Consider the following 23,396-nt stretch of genomic DNA (forward strand, 5'->3'; position numbering starts at 1 on the left):
CAGTCAGGAGAGCACCTCAGAAGGGGAAAACCTCTGAAGAACAAACTACAGTGGTCTTAGAAAGAGTTGACTTTAAATATTGACCACACTCTTATGATTCTATTAGTCAAAAAGATCTTTCTTAGCCCTCTGATCTCCCTTCAACTGAGGGAAAGGAGGTTGGTCAGAAACAGCGGTTAGTGAGTGAAAGAGGATGGGAATGAGAAAGATAGAGGAAGCCAAACACACTCTTTCTGTAGAAGACAGCAACTTGCCTACAGGCAGCTTTGGCTGGGAGATAGGAAAGAAGTATTAGCTTTGCATGATGGGTCACGTGTGGCTTAGTATTGGGCTGGGCACACCAATTTCTGGACTGGGACTGTGTTTTGTAATGAACAGTGAATGTTAACTTCTTAATTAGGAATGATCAGAAAAGTTACAGTTTTGCTGGAGCTTTCATGAGGGGGCAGGGGGAGAGCTAATCCCTTTGATCAGCCTTAAAGGCACAATGATAGCCTAAAATCATGTGTTTTTTTTTACTTTAGCTGATATAGCTTATCTGTTCAGTGTTTCATTCATGTTTAAATTCTGGTGAAGTGCCCCAGGAGAAGTACAAATAAAGTGCTCTGGGAGGTCAGATATAAAGAGCTTAATTCTAGCTGGAGTGGAAGTGTACCTAAGGAAAGATTGCATGGAGAAGAAGGAATATGCACCAAACCTTAAAGATAAGGGGATTTAAATGTGCAGAGATTTGAGATGGACTGAGGAGGAGAGGTGGCTGATGGAGCTTGTTAAAGACATTTCTCACAGAGCAAACCACACAAAAAAGCAAAAAACATGTCAAAGCAGGTTCATCTTTGATAAAAAAAAAAATGTACCCCTCTAGTGCGTGATGTTGATAATAGGGGAGCCTATGCACGTGTGACGACAGGGGTTTGCAGGAAGTCTCTGTACCACCCTCCCAATTTTATTGTATACCTAAAACTGTTCTAAAAAATTGTCTTAAAAAAAAGGCAAGGAGACAGAAAAATATAGCAGATGCATATAGAGTAGCAATTAGTTCCATTTGGCTGAAGCCAAGCATGGGGCAATAATGGAAAATAAGGTAGAAAGTGCTGGCTTCAAGCTTGAGTGAAAGGCATAAGGCGTGCTGGGAATCTCAGCAGGGAGTCTGCAGAAAAGGCAGGAATCAAGGATGAGGCAGGTGACCAGGGCCAAAGGAGAACCTTGGAGTTGGGCTGAACTTCAAAGGAGGTAGATGAATGTCTCCCTCACAGGGTCCAACCAGGTAGGGGGCACTAGTCTTTATCCAGTTAGACCAGGTTGGTGCCCAAGGGGAGCTATGTGATAAGTAGAGTGTGAAAACAAGGAATTGTAGGCAGCGGGATGATACATTCAGTAAGTTGTACTGGAAGGTAGTCATTTCATCTTGGGATAGGTTTGGGCGTCAAATCTGTATAGATAGGAAAAGCTTCTTTTCAGGTAGGCAGGTCCAACACACCAGTTCTGTGAGCTCTAACAATTTGACTTCTCTTGGCCTTTGTTTCCTCATCTACAACTTGCTAATATTAATATATGATAATACAGTCTACACACAGATTACTCGGCCTGGTGCCTGGCTCAGACTTGGGGACCAGGAAAAGCCAACTCCCTTCCCTTTCCTTCAAGGGGAGAAAGAAGATGGAGATTGCCTGATAAGCAGGATGCAATTCAGGTTATGGTCCCATCTCAGTGATTGAACTAGAGAAAAAATCCGGAAGCTACAAAAGGTGCTCTGTTTCATGGACCCAGCTATCAGTGGAAGTGGGGGGCAGTGGGGGAAGCTGTAGGCCAGTGGGTCTTTATATCCCCTCAATACTGAGCTTAGGGTGCGAAACACCCACCTTTAGCATTTCTGAGTCTGCTGGCCTTGGGTGGGACAGGTTCAGGAACTGGGTGGGGCTGAGTTTGCAGGTCACAAGTCCTCCGTGTTTTAAGGTAGTCTGGGAGGCAGGAGGAAAATGGAGAGTGGAAAGGAGGTGTGCAAGCCAGAGAGTATGAATGTTATTCTAATGCAATCGCAGGCTTTTAAGGAGGGCAGAGATGGAAGAGGGGAGAGACCTGAGACTTCACATATCCATGCAGCCATGGAGGTGGCTGTGGGTAGGTGGGGCATCCCAGAGACTGAAAACAGCATGGACCAAGGCCTGGAGGTAGAAAGGAATGGTAACAGTCAGGAGACAGGGGTTCTAGTCACAGCTCTGCTGTTTAGCTTTCTGAGCCTTGGTTTATCCATCCATCAAATGGGCTTACAGTGACACTTCACTTATCTATAGGCTATGATCAGAAGTGTCATCTATCCAAAATTCAGCCAAAACAGAAAAGGAAATAAAAATGGTCTTTAGCTCTTTGCCACATCCACTGCAAGGATGAAGACCATTCTCAGCAATCAGACTAATCAACAGTGGACATTCCAGAAAACATGGACATCACTCTGCAGGGACACACAGTTGTTGTGAAGGGACTTCAGTCACATCAATGCAGAACTCAGTCTCCATGGAAAGAAAAAGAAGAGGCTCCGGGTTGACAAATGCTAGGGAAATAGAAAGGAACTGGCTATTATTCGCATAATCTGTGGTCATATACAGAACATGATCAAGGGTGTTACCCTGGGCGTCCATTATGAGATTAGGTCTCTGTGTGCTCACTTCCCCATCAATGTGGTCATTCAGGAGAATGGTTCTCTTGTTGAAATCCAAAGTTTCTTGGGGGGAAAATACATCTGCAGGGTTCGGATGAGGTCAGGTGTTGCTTGTTCAGTATCTCAAGCTCAGAAAGATGAATTAATTATATTCTTGAAGGAAATGATATTGAACTTGTATCAAATTCAGCTGCTTTGATTCAACAAGCCACAACATCTAAAAACAAGAATATCAGAAAATTTGGGGATGGTATCTATGTTTCCGAAAAAGGAACAGTTCATCAGGCTGATGAATCAGATCTAAGTTGTCCAGCTACAGAAACGCCAAGATGTCGAGTGATTCCTCAGACTTATTTGTGATATTTTAAAGAAGAAACAAAAGTCATGTATTAATCTTGGGGGAAAAATGGTCTTTGGGCAGTCAGTGTAGACATTATTACAACCTTCATGCTGAAAACATGAGATAGTACTCCTCTCCAGTTTATAATTCAAAGACTACATACTTAATTTGGACACGATATTAATATGTTTGACATTCTAGTTACTCTTCCCTGAGTATAGAAGACACAAATAAAGAGGGAGCTTGGGAGTAGAAGATGTGAGTAGGAACAAGCAAGGGTGGAGAGCCCATTACAAGGAGGAGATAAAAGGAAGCAAAGGAATTATTTTTAAAAGAGTAATATGGGGCCGGCCTGGTGGCTCAGGCAGATGAAGCTCCGTGCTCCTAACTCCTAAGGTTTCCGGTTCGATTCCCACATGGGCCAGTGGGCTCTCAACCACAAGGTTGCCAGTTCAACTCCTTGAGTCCGGCAAGGGATGGTGGGCTCCGCTCCCTGTAACTAAGATTGAACACAGCACCTTGAGCTGAGCTGCCTCCCGGATGGCTCAGTTGGTTGGAGCGCGTCCTCTCAACCACAAGGTTGCCAGTTAGACTCCCGCGAGGGATGATGGGCTGCGCCCCCTGCAACTAGCAACGGCAACTGGACCTGGAGCTGAGCTGCGCCCTCCACAACTAAGACTGAAAGGACAACAACTTGAAGCTGAACGGCACCCTCCATAACTAAGATTGAAAGGACAACAACTTGACTTAGAAGAAAGTCCTGGAAGTACACACCGTTCCCCTTCCCCAATAAAATTTTTAAAATAAATAAATAAAAGAGTAATATGGATCTATTCAAAGTAGGGACAAAAAATGTTTGCATTTCCATATGCTCTGGAGCCTATCTGTATTTGTGCTATAGTTTTTGGAGTCTGCAAGCATCATAAGTAACTTAAGCTTGCAAAGATAATTCTGAGTCAACAAGAAATGGATAAATTACGTCCAGAAGCCTCTACTATAAAAGAGGCAGGGGAGGACACTGGAATACATGTTTTAAAGATCTATTCAAAATTTTAAAATTTAAAAGATTTGGGCCTTTCAAGGAGCAAGTCTTCATTATATGAATTCCTTTATCCAATATTTATATTTTATAGGTCACAGAATCCTTGTACACACCTACTGTGACTATAAAATATGCAGGCTGCTTTTAAAGAAAAGAAGAAACAGATATATCAGAACACAGTCAAATGAATACTCCGCTTGGAAGGTTATAAATATATACTGATGATTCTACCATTGCTGAAAATACTTTTGTGATTTGTATTTATTATCTCCATAGTCTTTTTAATGAGTTTATAATAATACAAGGCAACAGCCTCCTAACTTTAGAATCTCAAGTTATTATTTACAAAGAAAACCACCACCACCAATGGCAATGTATTTTGATCCTGGTTTTTCTAGAAAATGTTAGCCGAACACTTAACTCCTTCCATAAGAAGGAGACACTGACTGGCCCTTGAAATTAGACGTGAGAAAAGCTGAATTATCTTTATTATTCATTCTTTGATGCTTATGAAATCATTCAACCTACCCTAAAGGTCAAAATGTTGCCACCATTGAGAAGATATTTTTTAAATGTGCTATAAACTCCGGTGTCAGGGTCCCAAGTGGAGTATAAATGGTGGCTTGAGTGATGACAGCACCATTAATATAAGATAACTCCTTTCACAGGGAAAGCATTCATTTAATATGTAAGTTCTGACTTACTGGTAAAATGCATCACTCAGAATCACATTTGAGAGAGCACTGACATTAATCTCTTTACAAAAGTGAAAATGTTGCTGTCATCGTGCTTCTATTGGAGGCTACCTGAAGATGGCAGAGACTCAATTTCACTGTCACTGCTGTGGGGAATTCTCTGTCTGCCCCAGGAGCCAGGCGGGTTGCTGACTAAATCCTGCTGAGACCTGATGACTGCAGACGCCTGGGCTTGCAGCAGAGCATCCCTCAGTGCTCAGGAGCGCACTCTCCCAATGGTGAATCAGAACAGAGAAGAACACTTTGCAAATAGCATTCTCTTCTGCTCCACCTACACCTTCTTTGAAAGGCCACACAACATTTGAGCAAACCTGTATTTCTCAAAATGTCTAGCGCCACACAGGTGGGCCAAGAGCCAACACTTTTTTTGCCCAGACTTTGTTTTAAATTGTTATGAACTGAGTTCATCTTGTAAGCATGCCATTTTAAAACAGAGGAAAATCATATTATTATGTAGAGTATTATAAGCCATTTATAACTCTACCAGGATGTGCCAAGCCTGAACTTGAAAACAGTAAGGACAGTATGTTGCATTTGGAAGGTTGCAGCAGAAAAATATTCTATTCATCCTAGTGACTATGAAGCATTAAGACTTAATTATCTGTTTACTCCCTTATTATGATGTCATAACATCTTATTAAAAACACTCCTTTTCTACTCATGGTCTTAAAAAACAAGGGTTTAAGTAGACATGTCAGTTCATATTCGGCAGTTCTTTCAAATGCACAAATGAATTCTGTTGGGATTTTTTAATTGCAAAGAACACTTTGCTTTGTTTTAAATAACAATTTAAAATAGAAAAGTAATGTATTCTTAATGTGTATTTGAAAATGCAGAACTATAGAAAGAAATTAAGAAAAAAATCTAAGGATAACCGCTATTAAAAATTGGACTTAATAAAGAATTAAAACACGCTCTGCTAAAAACACTATTAAGGGAATGAAAAGGCAAACTATAGACTGGGAGAAAAATATTTGCAAATCACATAGTTGGCAGAAGACTGGTATCCAGAATGAGTAAAGAACACCTAACACTCAACTATACAAAAAAAAAATTAAAAATAGGCAAATGACTTGAGCAAATACCTCCCCATGAAGCATATATGGATGGCAAATAAGCACATGAAAAAGTGTTCAACATCATTAGTCATTAGGAAAATGCAAGCCCTTACATGATACCACTGTGCACCTTTTAGAAAGGATAAAATTTAAAATGTTGACAATACTAAGTGTGGATGAGAATGCAGAGCAAGTGAGACATATACTGCTGGAGAGAATGCAAAATGCTATAGCAACTCACTCTGGAAAACAGCTTGGCAGTGTCTTATAAGGTTCAACATACACTCAGTATAGCCCAGCAATCCCACTTCCAGTTGTTTACTCTAGAGAAATGAAAACTTGTGTTCACATAAAAACTACACAAATACTTATAAAAGCTTTATTCATATTCTCCCAAAACTGGTAACAGCCCAAATGTTCTTCAAAGGGTGAGTGGTTAAACAAAGTGTGATAAATACATACAAGGAATAGTCATCAGCAATAAAATGAAATGAAATTTTGATGCATGCAAAAACTTGGATAAATCATAAAGTAGTTCTGCTGATTGAAAGAAGCCAGACAAAAGGTTTACTTAATACGTGATTCCATTTATATGACAGTCTTAAAAAGACAAAAGTATAGTGACAGAACATCAGTGGTTAAGGATCAGGGATGGCGTGACTACAACTAGACAGCAAGAGTGAATTTTAATGGGTGATGGATCTTTTAGGTATCCTGGTTGTGGTTGTGGTTGCAGTTACATGAAACTATACATGGGTTTAAATTCATAGAACTGTTCAAGTCACACACACACACACACACACACACACACACATCAATTTTATTGTATATTAATTTTTTTATATAAATTGTATTGGGGAATATTGGGGAACAGTGTGTTTCTCCAGGGCCCATCAACTCCAAGTCTTTGCCCTTCAGTCTGGTTGTGTCTAGTCATTTTCAATCCTTAGTTGAAGGGGTTGCAGCCCACCATTTCATGTGGGAATTGAACCGGCAATCTTGTTGTTGAAAGCTCATGCTCTAACCAACTGAGCCATCCGGCCGCCCCTCTGGAAGCTCAGCGGCAGCTCATTGTCTTCAATGTAGTTGTGGAGGGCGCAGCTCACTGGCCCATGTGGTAATCAAACCAGCAGCCCTGTTGTTCAGAGCTCGCGCTGTAACCCACTGAGCCATCCAGCCGCCCCTTTGTATATTAATTTAAAAATAAAATAATAACACAAGTAGGTGTATGTACTAGGATTTTTATGAGAAAAGGCTAATTTTACTATTAAATTATGATAGCATAAATAATTTTTAAAGTCATTCCAGAATTGTAATTGTCTTTGTAATATAAATTACAGCATATGTGAAAGCAATAGCCACATTTTTGCAGGAAAAATTGTCCCTTCCCCCACTTTGCAATCTTTGTTTTGTAGTATTTAGGAGATCACAAAACTTGTCTAGTCATCCATACTAATCTTTGTCATGCAGTCACTGAGGAGTGCCAGCATGTAAAATTCAGAAATAATTATTTGATTAAGAAATTGTTCAAGAGTCCCCTAAGGATTCCTTCAGTAATGGGGACAAAACGATCCAATGCACAGAGGTTTTGCTTTCCGGGATTGTAATTGGGCAGAGGTCTGGAAACTGGATAGAGCATGGAGGAGGTAAAAGACAGCCCCTGGGAGGCAGAGGGAATTATTTCTGGGTCAAAAATATCCCATTCAGAGTTCAGAGATTTCCATTGCGTTGAAGAATCTTGCCTACTTGGTGCAGAATTGCACAGAGGGCAGATTTTTGGAGGGAGAAAATGTGTCTTAGTAAAATGCAAAATCTTCAATTTAAATGAGAGGGTGTTCTGCCCTGGCTAGTACTCGAGCCCCTAGGTATTTAGTGTGAAACGGTGTTCCAAATCTCTGCTAAATGTGTGCTAGCTTGAAGACTTGGTTTGGGGGAGGCATCTGGTTCCTTTGAGTTGTGACCCTGGCATTGGCGACTTGGCGCTCACACCTCTGTGATCTGTGTTTAGGCCCTAGGGACCTTTGTGACTTCATGGCAACCGCTCTGAGAAATGAGAAAGGGGAGATTTCTTTGAGGGGATCTCAAACCTTTGGGTATGCAATTTTGGCAAAATTTTAAAACCACAGGTACTAAAGTGAAAGATAAACTTTAGATATATAGTGGCCAAAAGGAAAATGACTCGTTCTCCAGAAGCAGTGGGTAAAGAATGGGAGGGAAAGAGTTAGTGTTAATCTTGCTATAGCGTTTACATATCTGTGTTGGTTAGGGTAAAGAGTTCATTAACATTGCTCTTAACCTTCAGATGATTCAATTGGAAAAGGTCAGATCATGACTCTTGAGTATTTCCACTGACTTCTGAGTCCAGTCACTGGATTGAACAGCTGTGATCTAATTATTTCAGCCACTTTTCTTTAAAAAAGCATATCTGGGGCTCATTGAACTTGTGATGCCTAAAACATGTAAATGATAAAAGCAAATTGAACCTGACCTCTACTTTTGATCACTTGGAAGGAACCAAAATCAATATATACACATAGTACAAGCTTACAGACCTGTTGTATTTATTTTTAATGTGATTTTAATTGACTTATTAAAACTTAGAACCAAATAACCCATAACAATGATGTTAATATAAATAATGATTAGGTTTTTTTGGGCTAGATTCTTAGATTTCTTTGAAGGTCTATTTAATCCATATTTAATCCATAATACAGCTGGACACAGGAAACATCACCACACACAACCTTATTTCCCCGTGAAATAAATTTCAGTATCAGACACAAAATAGAAGGCACATATTTCTCCAACCAAGCAGCTAAAGAAAGTACCCTTCACCTACTCACTGCATTATCCAGTGGACAGACTACACATTTCCTAAGAGTGTAAACAAAGCAGGAACATTAACATCTTTACTATGATCTGAATATTTGTGTCCCCTCAAATGTACATGTTGAAATCCTAACTCCCAATGTGATAGTATTAGGAGGTGGGGCTTTTGGGAGGTAATTAGGTCTTGAGGGCAGAACCCTCATGATTGAGATTAATGTCTTTATGAAAGAGACCCAGAGAGCTAGCTCATGCCTTCTACCAATAAGGTTGCAGCGAGAAGTCGACAGTCTGCAGGCCTTACAAGGATCCCCACGAGAACCCAACTATGCTGGTTTTCTGATCTTGAACTTCCAGCTTCCAGAACTATGAGAAATGAACTTTTGTTGTTTATAAGCCACACAGTCTCTGGTATGTTTTGTTAGAGTAGACCAAACAGACCAAGGCAAACTTTAAAAAAAAAATTGATATAAATATTGTATACACACACACACACACACACACACACACACACAAGTATTTGTTATAAATATATATTTGAGGCACTCATCGGAAAATTTGAACTTTGATGAACTTTGTTAACTAAGTTGAGTATTATTCTATGGTGAATCATATATAAAGATCACTAGGGCCTCTTGAGGTCTTATTCAGGCCCTCCATCCTGTCCTCCTGTTTCTTCCTTCACCAGTTCCAACAGTGTTGGCCCAGTAATGGAAGCTGAACCTGGGGGCGAGTTTCCTAAGGGGCCTCAACAAGTGGTGAGGGCTGTGGCAGAGGGGGTTTTATGACACAGAGTGGCAAGGTGGGGACAGTGTCCGTGCAGTTGTTCAGTTCCCTGGTACTTGGGATTCCAATAGCAGTGAAGCCAGTTCAGCATCAGTAACTCTTCATGAGCCGGCATGCTTCAGAAATGAAATCTTGCCTTTGTCTATGTACTCCAGGATATCATGGCCATCTTAGAAAGTAACAGTGTATGAAGTGTTTTGTTGTTTGTTTGTTTATTTGTGGTTTACATCAATGGAAAAAGGACAACCTTTTTCAAGATCACCAGCATCTAGTCTTATCATGTGGCCTTCTTAGAAGGCCTCCATTTGGCCTTGTTGGAAGGCCAAATGATAAGCATCCAATCTTTAAGTCTGTGGATAAAGAAATAATCTTTGTTCAAGATTTTGAGTTTGCAATAACAAAAAAATAAATAACCCAATTTTAAAATGGGCAAAGGATCTGAATAGACAGTTCTCCAAAGAAGACCTACAAATGGCCAATAAGTATATTAAAATGCATTCAATATCATTAATCATCAGGGACACGCAAATCTAAACCACAATGAAATATTACCCTTAGGCCTATTAGGATGACTATTTAAAAAAAAAAAAAAAGATAAGTGTAACACTGATACACTCTACACTCTTGGGAATGATATGAAAGAAGGAAATCCTGCCATTTGTGACTACATGGATGGACCTGAAGAACATTACATTAAGTGAAGGTAGCCAGACACAGAAAGACAGATACCGTATGGTCTCATACATGTGGCATCTAAAATAGTCAAACTCATAGAAATAGAAAGTAATGGTGGTTACCAGAGACTGGGAGGAGGCGGAAATGCAGAAGTGATGGTTAAAGGGTATGTGTCAGTCAAGGTTCTCCAGAGAAACAGAACCAGTAGCAGATAGATAAATGAAAGATGATATAAAATAGATAGATAGATAGATAGATAGATAGATAGATAGATAGATAGATAGATAGATAGATAGATAGATAGATAGATAGATAGATGGATAGATACAAAGATAGAGACAGATATAGAGATATATACAAGAGGAGATTTATTATAAGAATTGGTGCATGTGATTATGGAGGCCAAGAAGTCCCACAATCTGCCATCTCTAAGCTGGAGAACCAGCAAAGCCAGTGGTGTAATTCAGTCCAAGTCTGAAACCAGGAATGCTGATGTCCAAGGACAAGCAATGATGGATGTCCCAGCTCAAGCAAACAGAACAAATTCACCCTTCCTTCATATTTTTGTTTTATTCACGCCTTCAATGGATTGGATGATAGCCACTCACACTAGTGAGGGCAGTCTTCTTTATTCAATCCACCAATTCCAGAAATAATGTCTTAACTGCTATTTGGGCATCCCTTAGCCCAATCAAGTTGACACATAAAATTAACTATCACAGAATGCAAAATTTCAGTTATGCAAGATAAATAAGTTCTGGAGATCTACCATACAGCATAGTGCCTGTAGCAAATGATACTGTATTCTTATACTTAAAATTTGCTAAAAGGGTAGATCTTCTGTTAGTTGTTCTTCCCACGATCACAAAAATAATAACAATATTATAGGAAATTGGGTGGAAGAAAACTTGGGGAGGTGATGGACATGTTTATGGATTTGATGGTAGGGATGCTTTCATGGAAGTAGACTTATCCCCAATCTCACTGAATTGTAAACATTAATGTGTACAACTTTTTACATATCAATAACACCTCAATAAAATGGTTTATCGAGTTTGAACTAGAAATTGCCCAGGGGCAAAAGTTTGATCCAGATATTAAAAGCCAAGTTTTGATTTGGGGAGTCTTCAGAAACTAGCCTATTGAAGATGACAGTGATTTGGTTAGGAAAAGAAATGAGAGAGAGAGACAATTTATTTACTATGTTGAAATTAAAATTTAATCATAATAAATATTTCCCCATTTTTCATGACTAGCACCTGTTTACCTGACAAAGAGAGGAAATTTCCAGTTAGGACCAGGTAGCATGTGTGCATGTATACTGGCTCTCCCATCTAGACAGTGCTGTCTAATAGGAATATAATGTGAGCCACACATGTAATTTTAAATTTTTTAGTAGTCACATTAAAAAAGTAAAAAGAACCTGGTGAAAATTAATTTTAATAATATATTTTATTTAACTCAGTATGTCCAAGCCATTAGTTCAGTATGCAATCAATAATTTAAAAATGTTAATGAAAAAGTTATTTAAAATGTTAATGAGATATTTTCTGCTCTTTTTAAAATCAAGTGTGTATTTTACACTTGCAGAAAGCTCAATTCAGACATTAAATTCTCATCAGAAATACTAGATCTGTATTTAGATTTCATAAAATTTACAATTGAAACCATAGAGTCACATACTGAAGTTGTTCCAAACATACCTAAAAGTTTTCCAATAAGTGAGTTGACTATCAGTTTTTAAATTTAAGTTTATAAATTGAGAGGCCCAGACCAGGACATCTCTTCCTGGTCTAATAGTCTATGGCTCTATTTTTTGCTAAATGATATGTTTCAACATTCTTAGGCATGGGCATCATATAGGTAAGATAGTGTCGAGGCTTTGTCTTGATATAGATAAGGTAGTTTCCCTGTGTCTAGAAAGATGAAAACAGGAACAAATGGGACACACAGAAGAGGAGAAGAAAGAGTGAAGACTCTGCAAAGAAGATGCTAAGAGTTATTGCAGAAAGAAAGATGAAAAAGGAAAATACTAATGAAGACAGGAGAACAAAGTAGTTGTCAACCTGAACACTCTGGGGGTTTGAAAAGGATAAATCAGTTGGGACTCCCATGGTGTCATGTGATCAAGAATTGTTACTGAAAACCATCACAGTTTTCTTTGTGGGTTTAATACAAAAACAAAACAACAACAAACAAAAAAACTCTACTGTTCTTGATACTAAAAAAAATGGGTTTATATACAGAAAGATTAAAACAATTTATTACTCATGTCAAAGACCAAAACTACAGTAATTCCACTTCAGGGGAAAGACAATACTCTATACCATGCTGAAACGGTTTTCTTACATCATTAAAAAGCAGAAGGACAGAAAGGAGAAATAGCAAGGAGCAATTTACTGGTTGTCTCAGGTAGATTCTTTAGAGTTGGGAAGAGCAGAGAAATGTGCAGTTTACCTTAGTTGAAAGTTGAAAGTGAAGAGAAATAAAGAGGGAAGTGTTTCCATAGCTGCATAGACCAAGAAAGCCAGGCAGGCGGGCTGCAGCTGGAATGTAGCTGCCCTCTGGACATCACAGCTGTAGTGACCTGGTTACCCATTGCTCCTAAGCCTGTGCCCCACCATTCTGGGACTCAGCTACCTCCTGTTTCTGCTTCTATGTATTTGCTGCTGTAACTTACTAACCTCCCTATGTGTCTTATGTTCATCTTCCCTGAGAACCAGGGTTTGATTGGTTCAGCCAGTCACCACTGAGATGGGGCAACCATGTTGACATATTTGGCCCCATCCTTTGCTAGCAGCAAGCCTTTGGATCAAGAACTGATTCCTAATAAAAACAGCTCTGGCTAGGATCTCAGGATCGTGTGGTGCAAAGCAGTTGACTTGACATAAAGAACTATTAGTTTCACCAGAAGGGAGTTCTGGGCATGGCAGACATTCAATGGACCATAGCATCTCAGCTGACTTAAGTTCAAATCTGTATACCAACTCTGTAAAAATTAATACACATGTTGGCTATCTGTATCATTAGAGTAGAGCTAAATTGACATAATCTGGATAGAAAAGTGAGAAAACAAAGGGTCCAGCAAGAAATAAGATAACTAGAATTGACCAAAAAATGTTTTATTAAATAAATTCTTTTTATTTACACATACATTCAAATCTTAAAATACCTTTTAATATTCAACGGGGGACTAAACTATCAAAGTTTTTATCTCATTTTAGCAATCATTTAGGACACAACAGTAATTCAGAAGACTTTAATAGATCAATGTTAGAAAACCAAGCAAATGAATATTTATATAACATCTCTGTTGTAAAGCAAAAGGCAAAGAGAAATAAAAGAGAAGATACTGAGCAAAAATTAATGTAAAATGAGCCCTGCTAAGAGTAAAGGGATGCACATTTTAAAATGTGTTTGCAAGTCTTGCATCTCACACTTCTATGGTTGGTTACAAAGCTGAGAGGGGCAACTGTTATTGACTCAATTTTGTGATTCACGTAAATTCACAAAGAAAAGCAATGTAACATGTGACTGATCTTTTAAAGTAAGAAATTAAGAAATCCTAGTGTAAGGACCAGCAACACGAAGCAGGATGTGTAATCACTAGTTTTTCTGAATAGGTAGGAAGGAGGTGATACATTATTAAAAGATGTCTTTTTATAGATCTGACTTGAAATGGCAGGATTTGGAGTACAATGGCCGGTCAAATATCTTTAGGACCATTTCCTACAGTCCTGCTATTTTTAGATGTTTTGCGCTTACTTCTTCCTTAGGTCCTCTGGGCCTGCCTTTCACTGTCCTCTAAGTTACTGAGTGAGTCTGCTTTTCTCTCTTTAACCCCACCTCTCTCCTTCCCTGCTCACATCCTTTATAATTTATATATCCTGCTTCTAGGTAAGTTTTAGACAAATAGTTACTTACAGCTGGTCACAAGGTTCTGTAAACAGAGAACTTATTTGAGTTAACAATTATCATCTTGGGTTTTAACTACAGATCAAAGAATGCTTTGGAATTTAATTTAAGATTGAACATTTTGTCTTATTTATTTTTTTAAAGTTTTAAAAAAAATTTACACTTATTTTGACATTCAATTTTGTTTTATATTAATTTCAGATGTACAGCATAGTGGTTAGACATTTATATAATTTGAGAAGTAATCCCCCTGACTAGTCTAGTACCCACCTGTCACTGTGCATTATTGACTATATTTTTTTATGCTTTTCTTTACATGCCCATGACTATTTTGTAACTACCAATTTGTACTTCTTAAGCCATTCGCCTTTTTCACCCTACTCCGTAACTCCCATCCCATCTATAACCTTGGTAAATCTAGTACCCATCTGACACTATACATAGTTATTACAATATTATTGACTATATTCCTTATGCTATACCCTACATCCCCATGACTACTGTGTAACAATCAAATTGTACTTCTTCATCCCTTCTCCTTTTTCACTCACCCTCAAACCTCCTTCCATCTGGCAACCATCAAAGTGTTCTCTGTATCTATGACTATATTTGTGGTTTTTTTTGTTTATTTTGTTCTTTAGATTTTACACATAATCGAAATTACATTGCAACTATCTTTCTCTGTCTGACATGCTCCACTCACCACAATACCTTCCAGGTCCATCTATGCCACCGCATATGGCAAGAACCCATTCCCTTCCATGGCCGAGCAATATTCTGTTGTATATATGTACCATGTCCTCTTTATCCATTCTTCCATCAACAGACACCAGCTTGCCTCCACATCTTGGCCATTGTAAACAATGCTGTAATGAACATATGGATGTACACGTCCTCTTGAAGTAGTGTTTTGGGTTTCTTCGGATAAATACCCAGAAATGGGATTATTGGTTCCTTCTTTGTCTCTTTTTATAGCCTTTGCTTTAAAGTCTACTTTTTAAAGAAAAAAATTTAAATATGCATTGTGTGTTCACCATCCAGAGTCAACTCTATGTTGTCTGATGTAAGTATTACTCCTTTGGCTTTTTTATTGTTGTTTTTTATTTCCATTTTCATGAAACATCTTTTTCCATCCTTTTACTTTCAGTCTGTGTGTGCCTTCCAATTGAAATGACTCTCTTATAGGCAGCATGTGTAAGTGTCTTGTTTTCTTATCCATTTTGCCACACTATCTTTTGATTGGAGAATTTAATCCATTTACATTTAAAGTAATTGTTGATAGATAAGTAGTTAGTTCCCATTATATTATTCATGTTTATGTTCTTTCCACCCCACTCCACCCCTTCTTCTTCTTAAAAAAGTCCCTTTAACATTTCTTGTATAATTGGTTTGGTGTTGATGAACATCTTTAACTTTTTCTTGTCTGTGAAGCTCTTTATGTGTCCTTCAATTCTAAATGATAGCTTTGCCAGGTAGAGTAATCTTGGTTGTAGGTCCTTGCTTTTCATCACCTTGAAAATTTCCTGCCACTCCCTTCTGGGCTGCAAAGTTTCTTTTGAGAAATCAATTGATAGTCTTATGGGAGCTTCCTTGTAGGTAACTAAATGCTTTACTCTTGCTGCTTTTAAGATTCTCTCTTTGTCTTTAACCTTTAGCATTTTAATTATGGTGTGTCTTGGTGTGGGCCTCTTTGGATTCATCTTGTTTGGGATTCTCTGCACTTCTTCAGCTTGTATATCTATTTCCTTTGCCAGGTTAGGAAAGTTTACCATCATTATTTCTTCAAATAGGTTTTCAATTCCTTGCTCTCTCTCTTCTCCTTCTGGTACCCCTGTGATGCAAATGTTGTTACACTTGATGTTGTTCCAGAGGCCTCTTAAACTTTCCTCATTATTTTTTATTCTTTTTTCTTTTTGCTATTCTGGTTGGGTGTTTTCTGCTACCTTGTCTTCCAAATCACTGATTTGATTCATCTGCTTCATCTACTCTACTGTTGATTCCCTATGATGTATTCTTCATTTCACTTATTGTGTTTTTATTTCTGACTGGTTCATTTTTATGTTTTCTATGTCCATTTTTATGTTTCCTATCTATTTGTTGAAGTTCTTTCTGAGATCACTGAGCCTCTTTTTTTTTTTTTTTTTTTTTTTTAAGATTTTATTTGGGGAGGGAAACAGGACTTTATTGGGGAACAGTGAGTACTTCCAGGGCTTTTTTTTCCCAAGTGTTGTCCTTTCAATCTTAGTTGTGGAAGGTGCCATTCAGCATCAAGTTGTTGTCCTTTCAGTCTTAGTTGTGCAGGGCGCAGCTCAGCTCCAGGTCCAGTTGCCGTTGCTAGTTTCAGGGCGCGCAGCCCACCATCCCTTGCGGGAGTTGAGGAATCGAACTGGCAACCTTGTGGTTGAGAGGATGCGCTCCAGCCAACTGAGCCATTCGGGAGCTCAGTGGCAGCTCAGCTCAAGGTGCCGTGTTCAATCTTAGTTGCAGAGCACACTGTCCACCATCCCTTGCGGGACTCGAGGAATTGAACTGGCAACCTTGTGGTAAGAGCTCACTGGCTCATGTGAGAATCGAACCGGCAGCCTTTGGAGTTAGGAGCATGGAGCTCTAACCATCTGAGCCACCAGGCCGGCCCACTGCGCCTCTTTTTAACCAGTGTTTGGAATTCTTCATCTGGTGGATTATTTGTCTCCATTTTATTTAGTTAGGTTTGTTTGTTTGTTTGTTTGTTTTTTCTGGAGCTTTATTCTGTTATTTTATTTGGGACATGTTTCTTTGTCTCCACATTTTGGCTGCCTCCCTGTGTTTGTTTCTGTATATTAGGTAGGGCTGCTTTGCCTCCCAGTTTTAGTAGAGTGGCCTTATGTAGTATGTGTCCTATGAGACATAATGGTTCAGTCTCCCTGGTCATCAGAGCCAGATGATCCAGGTGTGTCCCTTGTATAGGTTGTGTGTGCCCTCCCATTGTAGTTGAGCCTTGGTTGTTTGTACATCAATGGGAGGGGGACTGACCCTCAGGCTAATTGGTTGCGAGGACTGACCATGACTACAGTGGAATAGCTGTGGTGCAAGGGCTGACCCTACAAAGCAGGGTTCACTTTAGTGGGGCTCTGGTTCCTGCCCAGTCAGCCCTTTGGGTTTGTTGTACTTGGAGGTGGTTATGTAATGCTACAGCTTGGTTGGAAGCTGGCCACTAGGTGTCCCAGCCCTAGGGCCTCCTGGGAGGGGACCCGCTGCAGGCCAAGTTTAGCCACAGCTTTTGCTCTGCCTTGTGCCACCTGGTATGAGCAACAAAGCAATCCACAGATGGCCGATGCCCACACTGGACTTTGAGGTGCATCAAGAGGCCAATCTGCAACTCAAGATCTGCTGTTGCTAGTGCCGGGCTAAAGGCTGTTCAACCAGAGGTATGAAACATACTGCAGCCTGATGCTGCTTGTTTGGGTTTTGTGAACCTTTGAGAGATTTTATGCAAGTCCACAGCATGAGCTAAGGCATGTGGTTTGTACAGAAAAGCCACTGAAGTAGCTTGGGTGTGCTCAAAAGTTGGAAGAGGCGAGGTCTCAGGGAATCACTAGGGCAGGGCGGATAGCCTTGTTAATAGAGACTCAGATATGGTGTCTGCCTGTGTCTGCATGCAGGGAGCGGGGAGGGCTCAACAATGAAAGAATGGCTTCCACCAGCTCCTCCTTCCAGGAGAAAGCTGCTCCTCTAGCCCTGGGCCTGAAGCCAGACAATTCAGTTCCTCCCCTTATGTCCCTGGCACCTTTTGATCCCAGCACTGGAGATCAGAGTGAGTGAGTCTGTCAGTGAATAATTCCGTGTGCAAGCCCTTTAAGAGGAGCGTCTAGGACTGCCGCCACCCTCCAGCTCACTCAGCCACAATCTCCACTGGTTTTCATAACCAGAAATCATGGCGCTTCTCTCCCCAGCACTGGAACCCTGGGCTGGGGAGCCTTGTGTGGGGCTGGGATCTCTCACTTCTCCTGAGAGGAGCACCACAGCCAAGATATCCCTCCTGATTTTTAATGGTCACACGCAGGTGTGGCGCCAGCCCATTCCAAATCTCTGCTCCTCTTACCAGTCCCGAGGTAGCTTCTTCTGTATGTCTGGAGTTGTAGGGATTTGGTTCAGCTAGACTTCAGGTGATTCTCAATGATGGTTGTTCTGTAGTTTAGTTGTAACTGATGTGGTCTTGAGAGGAGGTCAGCACAGCAGTTACCTACCCCACCATCTTGACTGGAAATCCTACCAGATTAAACATTTTAGAGGCTCTGTTTTGCAGTTGCACACAGAAAAAGTTTCCCCCTTGTGAACTGGCTCCTATTCCAGGAGCCCACCTCTGCAGTTCATATTTATTTTATCTCTGACCCATCTCCAGCAGTCACCCAAATAGATACTGAATTGTTAGAAAATCGGGATAACAATTTTAAACAATTTGGTCCAGGGTAACTCTATTACGCTCTTCCTTGTGTACTCCCCTGTGACTCACAGACATGTCCAGGTGTGGATTATCTAAGATTAGTCAGGGGCTTGCATTATAATCAAACACTGTACACCCCCATGCTCGTGAGACTCCTACAAGAGCTATTAATTGTTATAAAAGGATCATATAAACAAGACTTCAAGAAATACAAAGCCAACAAATAAATGTTTCCTGAGTAACCAGCACATGAATTTTTATTGTTCTATTTTTTTATTTTTTTGCCATTGTAGGAAATTTACCACTTACCTGATGAAAAGAGGCAAGCATCTATTTGTATTAAGAATCAACCATTATGTATTACATTTTAATTTTTGGTCAAGAAAGATACAATGAGGGGATCACATAAATGCTCCCTCTGCATGTATTTTTTTAGTACCTCTCAAAGTATTTGGTAGTTTGAAGACAGTTCAGAAGCTGCCCCTTCTCATTTGTGAGCTACATTCTAAGTTATAAGAGCTATGTAGAGAAATGCTCTCGTTTTAGAGTTTGATATCTAGAAGAAGATCCAGGCACTATTGCAGGAACCATCAACGATCTGTAGAGAAACTAAGTCCTTAATTGGGCACAATCTGATCATTGTCTGGTTGAAATATCAAACAAGGAGAATACAATTGCCCAACCTTTGTCTGCTAAACGCTGGTGGGAGGAGACTGGCCAGGATGATCCATCTTTCCACCTCCCAAATATCCCATCTCCCAGAAAAGAAGGGAGAAAGAAATCACAAAACAGTATGAAAGAGACAGTTGCTTGGAAAATACTTGTGCTTCTATAGGAAGTTGAGCGTTACTCTGTCTCTAACATCACACACTGTGGCTTGCAAATTTAGTAATTTAGTGTACTGAAGAATCAGTTAGGGAGCTTGTTTTTAAAAATTTCCCTGGAGATTCTGCTTCCAATTCAAAAGCTATAGTAAGGCCCCAGGAGCTGCAGTTTTAATTACCCTTTCTCTGTAATTCTGGAATTGTCTGAATAATCGCCTCTGCTGCTTGATAAATGTCTTGTTCTTTTTTTACCCATGTTTTCATTGAAGAGATCAAACTACAGTCCTTGTTTCCTTTTGACAGTTTGCAAATTTAATATTTTTATTTTTGTAATTCAGTGGTGATGAGGGGGTGAAGAGTGGTTTGTCTTTATTTCTTGAAACACATCTTGTTTTATAAGGGAAGAAAAGACTCTTTGAAAGTGATCTGTGTTGTCAGTTCTTTAGAGAGCCTCTCCTAACACTTTGGGAATTCTTGGAAGGGTCCAGTTAATATATCCAAGTTTTAGAGCATAGGTTGTCCAAAAGATGTGCTGTGTCTAAATACCAGTAAAACAGTCATAATGTCAGAGATGTATGTTGAGTAAAATCAATATCATTAGTCCTTTGAAAAAGGAATTTTCTGCTCTGTGCCTAGATTTAGTTTTCAATGATGTATTTTAGAAAATATAAAATAAAATCTATTAAACACTGGTTTTTAAAATATAAGGTTAAAATGCTGTTTTAAATATAATTTGAGAATGTAAGTCCAAAAGAGCTAAAGGTTTTTTTCTCCAGTTTCCTAAAAATAAGTTGCTTTGAATAAAAACCATATATGGAATACTTATCCCTAAAGAAGATTTTTTTTTTTTTTTTGGTTTTAAATTACTAACACTATTTTGCATTCTTAACTACAGCATTCATTACTATGAATAGATTTAATTTTTTTTCTTCCACATATTTGAACTGAGTTTTCTAGAATACTTACGTAGTATTATGTAGAGAATTGCTACTTCTACTGCTAATCTTTTACATATAAATAGAAATAGGTTTCTAAAGCTAAAAAGAAAAAAAACTGAAGTTAAACTTAGTGTTTTCCCATTTACTTCTATTTAATTGTACTGAGAAAAGATGCTTACAATTTTCTTATCTGAATATATGTTTCCATTTCTATAAAGTGTTCATACCTGACCCTGAGACCTTAATTTATTTTGTGTATCTTAAAATAATATGGAAACTGCAACGAGTTTTCATTTTTGTTGACAACCGATAACCTCATTCTGTGCTGAAGTGAGAATCTTGGGGTTTTGTATACACCTTGCTTGGAATTAGAGTTAAAGTTTCCTGGATTTTATAGGCATGTAGTATTGAATGATTTGATAAAACTGACAATTTATAAAAGGGTATAATATCAACAACAAATTTTTCCTCCTCAATAACAGTATTTTTTTCCATGTGAGAAAATAGAGGCAGCTTGTTTATGAACAGTTATTAGATTGTGTGCGTGAGGCTGAAGGCTCTGGAGGTAAGGAAAAAAGTTAGGGACAGATTTTCCTTTGAAATAGAACTGCAAGATGTTCTGTGTTTTTCTGAAACATGTATTAGCATTTTTAGAAGGCAGTAAGAACTTGTTCACCAGTGTGTCCCTATTTAAGAAAGCCAAATTTGAGAATGCATTTCAGAGAATGGTCAAGTCTTGCTTTCATATCTCCAGTGACTGGTCTTACTCTAGTTCCATTGGGGAGTGTAGGCCAGACCAGTGAAGATCTATGGGGACAAAGGGCTTGTTTAGAAGCCATTCTGGAGGTTCCACTGATTTCCAGGTCTATTTTCCCTCCCTTCTTTCCACTACTCTTTCGTGCAATCTTTCAATTGTCTGGATGGAATTTAAGTATCAGGACGCTCATTTACCAGGAGCATAAATCAACATAAATTGACCTACAGGTGGCATAGGCCATGGTAAAGATAATCAATTGGTTATGCAATAAAACAACGAGGGATAGGGCGGCATCAGGCATGGCTGCATCCAGTGAAGCTGCCATCCAGAGTCTCTCCCCTCCCTCCGTCTCTAGGCTCTTTCAACTTTATGGTGGCTTCATTCACAATAACTGAATAATCCGATGGAGCTGGCAGCCTAAAAAAGGGCATAATTTTCTCATGAAGTTCTCACTGGTTTCCAGCTCACACTTGAGATAGAAAAGCATGTTATCCAAAGGGGCCAGGAATAGGATGAACCAGAGAATGAGACGTGGAAGACTGGAGAAGCTGAAATCAGATCTCTGGTTCCTGGAAACTAAGGCAAAAGGTCAGAGGCCAGGAGTGCCTAGAGCCGAGCTGGGAGAGAAAATAAGACAGAAGGAGGGAGGCACGCTTGAGACCATTGCTGGACCCAAGCATCGGAAACCCCACTTCTTATGTCTGTTTGCTTATTTTTTGGTTGAAGAGAGTGGGCGTAGAACTTACTAAAGACAGATATCACATACTTTACAATGTCACGCAAGTCTGGGCTACTCAGATTGAATTTTACATAGTTTACCTCATTGAATAAAAACCTTATGTTAAGGATAAGGAGACAGGCTTTTTAAGAGACTAAGGAAGTTGCTCAAGGGCACTTGCCCCAGGCAGGGCTAGAATAGACCTGCAGAGGGAGTTCCCTGGAGCTCATTCATTGAATATCTAGCATGTGCCGGCCTGGCATCTTCGAGGTTCTACAATAGAAGCTGGAAGAAACATGTCCCAAAAGTCCAATGCTGTGATATCCGTCTAACAGAGGCACACATGCTGTAGGGAGTGATGTCGTCTGGGTGTGAGGACTTTATGAGGACTTAAAGTTTGTCTGGAGAGAGAATGCTCCCTTATCTCAGGAAATAATATATCTGCCTTCCTCCCTGCTTGAATTCCACGCCCACCCCCACTAAATTTTGCTGAGTGTAACATTGAGGGTTCTTTGCTAGATGCACTAATAGCTTTTTGTGTCCATTTACCAGAGAAATGCTACATAGACCCAAGGGAAGGATTTAATCCAATTTCCACATTTCATAGTTTAGGGAACTGAGGGCCAGAGAGGATGGATGGTGGATTACTCGAGGGCACACATGGGTTAGTGGCAGTGCTAAGACTTTAATTCCAAATCCTGTGTTCTTTCCATACTAACCCCAACCATTTCATGTTTTAATATCTAAACAGAAGTCCCTTGCTGTTAACCAAACTAGTCAAGGTTTTGTGACTTGGTCAGACCTAATATTTTAGGTTAGAATAGCTTTCCTTCCTTTCTGTCTCCCTCCCTCCTTCCTCTTTCTTCTTAGTTTCCACTGTCTCAAGAATGCTTTGGTTCTTGGATATGGACAGTTCTCTCTCTCTCTCTCTCTCTCTCTCTCTCTCTCTCTCTCTCTCTCTCTCTCTCTCAGCATTTAGTATATCAGGCAATGAGTGTATGATTTTCTTCTGATGTGGTTTTATGTTTTTTAAACTATGGTTTGATGAGTGTACATTTGCTGTAAATGCCCAGATTGCAAAAGGTAGTGAAGTGCTGTAAAAGTAAAATGTAATTATTGTAGTAAATATCCACAGAAAGAGAATGAGTACCCAATCCCACCTCCATTTCCTTTCCTTCTCATTTACTGAGTGAGTACTTAGCTTTTTAAAACCTTTCCATGTGAATCAGTATGTAAAATATTTGCTATATGTGTTCAAACTGAAAGTTAATGAATTACAAAAAATTCTTATTTTGTGAAATAGCATCTTCTATCTCTTTATGCATGAAGCACACAGAAATAGGCAGTGGCTTTCGGTGTTATGATGGTCTTTACCAAGGAGAGATTATGTTACTTCTCTGAGACTTCCAAATTCGCCTCTCATCCAGTAAATCTCCTTTTGGACTAAATAAGGCAGAGCATATTATGCCTTTTTCATCTATTGGCTAACACCTAAATAAACTTTACTGTCTTATACTTCCTATTCCCTTAAAAAAAAAAAGAAAAAGAAAAAGGTAAAACTTCTCTTGGTAAAAAAAATATTGTATTGATTTATTTTAAAAGCAATGACAAATCTTTTAGTAAGAAGGGAAGACTCTAAGGTTGGATTTTTTTTTTCCTCATTAAAAATGATCTGTTCCT

At 39.2% G+C, this 23,396-nt stretch overlaps 1 protein-coding gene and 1 pseudogene across 8 annotated transcripts in view; both read left to right on the forward strand.

Moving 5' to 3' along the window:
* KIAA1217 (KIAA1217 ortholog) overlaps positions 1–23,396 on the forward strand; it is a 749,802-nt gene that overhangs the window by 388,769 nt on the left and 337,637 nt on the right. The window lies entirely within an intron of this gene.
* LOC141570010 (large ribosomal subunit protein uL6-like) lies at positions 2,388–3,019 on the forward strand (annotated as a pseudogene).

This window comes from Rhinolophus sinicus, linkage group LG02 (genome assembly GCF_036562045.2).
Source record: "Rhinolophus sinicus isolate RSC01 linkage group LG02, ASM3656204v1, whole genome shotgun sequence".
Classification (NCBI taxonomy): domain Eukaryota; kingdom Metazoa; phylum Chordata; class Mammalia; order Chiroptera; family Rhinolophidae; genus Rhinolophus; species Rhinolophus sinicus.